Below are 3,120 nucleotides of genomic sequence, written 5' to 3'. Positions count from 1 at the left end.
ATTTTTGAAAAGACTAAAATATTGTGTGTCTACCTGTGAATGATAAGGTATACTAAAATGCCAGCTGATTTAGACCCCTTAAAGATAGAACTGCTAGGAAAATAGCATGCCCAAATGATGACTTTTGGAATTGAAATATGTTCATACCAATGGCATTTCATCATATCACATGACATCACAGGCATTTTGCTTGTTCTATTGGTAGAGGAATATATTATCAACCTTTTCTTCAATTTCAAATTTATTTGAGTTAGCAACCATAGAACATTATTCTTTTATTATTCGATAATGTTTTAACCTCTTTATATTTTGTTCATATCTAGAAAAGTAATGTTTTACGATTACCTACAATTCCAGGAATTCACCAACGTTTCTATAACATAGCCCTTTGGACCAGAGCAATGAATAGTATAGTCAGAATCAGTCTACATTCCAGCACCATCACAGCCCTAATAGAATTCTCACCTCTGTGTCATCAATCACATATTCCTTCCTTTACTCTACTGTGCAGTATTGTATCAATTGCTTGAATTTCCGTTACCATGTAGAACTGTGACTCAATCTCTTTATATATTGTTGTGTTCATTTTCATTAAATTCTAGAAAGTCTTTAATTTCGTTGCTTGCTTGTTTGTTTGTTTGTTTGTTTCTTCTTTCTTCTTTTTTAAAAATATCTTCCTTGACCCAGTTGTCATCCCCTCCCCCACATCCTGCCTTTCTGTGATTATAACCCCTGTGTGAATGAACTACTATTTGAGAAAAAAAATAAATAATTTAAAAAAATACTGAGTTATATTAAGTATATAATCTTATTAGTGGGCTTCACAGTAATAAGAGACTGAACTGGTACTCAAATTGTCCATGACAGAAAATACTATAAGAAACACAGTGCCCTGCTACATCATTGATGGACTAAAGATTCCTTATAAAGAACTCCTTTGGGGAATATCCTGAACTTTCTCAATGTCTCTCCAATTCTGCTTTCTAAAGCTTTTCCCAGTTGGAGAAATATATATCATGTTAGGTTACTCTCCTTCTGTTAAAATTCATTTTTTTCAAGAAGAAACTTACTGAGCCAAAACAAACTCTAAATATCACATCTGCCAATTAGCAGTGTGACCTTTCTGAAGTTATTCTTCCTCTCATAGACTCAGTTTTGTTTCTCTACATCCTCAAACATTTGCTACATCCTGCTGACTTTTTTATGTTGATGCAAACTGAGAAATTAAACTTTTAGAACTGAGTTTGAAAAGTTGGAATGTTGATAGTTTAAAAAAATTATAATTTTTTATGGCTAAATTTATGCTAATAATTTGAAAAGCTATAACTTGTTATGATGTCTGTGACCTTAAGAGGCGATGAGAACTTTCAGCTACATTCATTTATAGACAAGCTTTATAAACTTTGTCAGATGACAAGGGATGGACCATGCTATATGGGTCATCACTGCACAAAATGAGGATCTAATGGGATTCTTAGAAAATCAGTTTCATTGTCTGGGTCCTGGAACCAACTAAAATGACTTTGCTAAATTATTTAAGCATATCGTAGATCCTCAATGATAGATTTTGTGTATAGCATTTTTTAAATTAATGTAATCTTGATCAGTGGAAGAAAAAATATATGTGTACATGGCTGGAACATTATGTTAATTAATAAAAACTGTCCTGTCAAAATTAGTAAAATCCTCAATCCTTAGAAACTCATCAATATGTTATTTTAATCCTGTTTAGCTTCAAGCACTATAGCATATTTAGAACTTACAAACTCATGAAAACTGAAGAAATCATTAATCAATGACAACTGGGTCAAGGAAGATATTTTTTAAAAAGAAGAAAGAAGAAACAAACAAACAAACAAACAAGCAAGCAAAGAAATTAAAGACTTTCTAGAATTTAATGAAAATGAACACAACATACTCAAACCTATATGAAAGCAGTGCTTAGGAAAGTTCGTAACACTAAGTGCTTTCATATAGAAATTGGAGAGATTTCATATTAGCTACTTAAAAATACACCTAAACACTCTAGAACAAAACAAGCAAACATAACCAATAGAAGTAGACATCAGGATATAATGAAACACACTCCTGAAGTCAATTAAAAAGAAACAAGTAGAACAATCCAAAGAATCAATGAAACCAAGAAGTAGTTCTGTGAAAACATCAGTAAGATAGATAAACTCACAGCCAAACTAACAAAAGACAAAGGGACAATATTTAATTAACACAATCAGAAATGAATAGGGAGACATATCAAGAGACACTGAGGAAATCCAATGAGTCAGTATGTCATATTTCAAAAGCCTGTACTTTGCAAAATTGGAAAATATAAATGAAATGAAATTTTTTCTCCCAACCAGTAAAAGCCCAGCACCACATATTTTCAGTGCAAAATTCTATGATATTTTTCAAAAAGAAGCTAGTATGAATAATCCTCAAACTTTTAAAAAAATAGAACAGAAGAAATATTGCCAAACTCATTTTATGAGGTCACAGACACCCTAATAACTAAACCATGCAAAGGCTTAACAACAACAACAACAACAAAATTCAGACCAGTTTCTCTTGTGAGCATTGACACAAAATACTCAATAAAATACTGACAAACTGAATCCAAGAACACATCAAACACATCATTCACCATGACCAAATATTCTTCAATTCAGGGATGAAGGGGTGGTTCAGTATATTAAAATTCATCAAACTGAAAGAATAAAATGAGATGATTATGTCAATAGATGTTGAAAAAAGCCTTTGAGAAAATCCAAGACACCTTTATAAAAGTCTTGAGAGATCAGGGATTCAAGGCACATAGCTAAACAAAATAAAGGCAATATACAGCAAGACAGTAGAAAATATAGAATTAAATGGAGAAAGAATTAAAGCAATTACACTAAATCAGGGATAATGCAAGGGTGTTCTCTCTTTCCATATATATTAATCATAATAGCTGAAGTTACAGGTAAAGCAATAGAAAAACTAAAGGAGATCAAGGGGATACAAACTGGGAAAGAAGAAGTCAAAGAATTTCTACCTATGGATGATATGACAGTATATTTAAGTGACCCCAAAATTTTTACAAGGTAATACCTACAGCTTCAAGGAAGCTTAATACAAAAT

This window comes from Grammomys surdaster, unplaced genomic scaffold, assembly GCF_004785775.1.
Source record: "Grammomys surdaster isolate TR1022 unplaced genomic scaffold, NIH_TR_1.0 133, whole genome shotgun sequence".
NCBI lineage: Eukaryota > Metazoa > Chordata > Mammalia > Rodentia > Muridae > Grammomys > Grammomys surdaster.
This window is presented reverse-complemented; position numbering follows the sequence as displayed.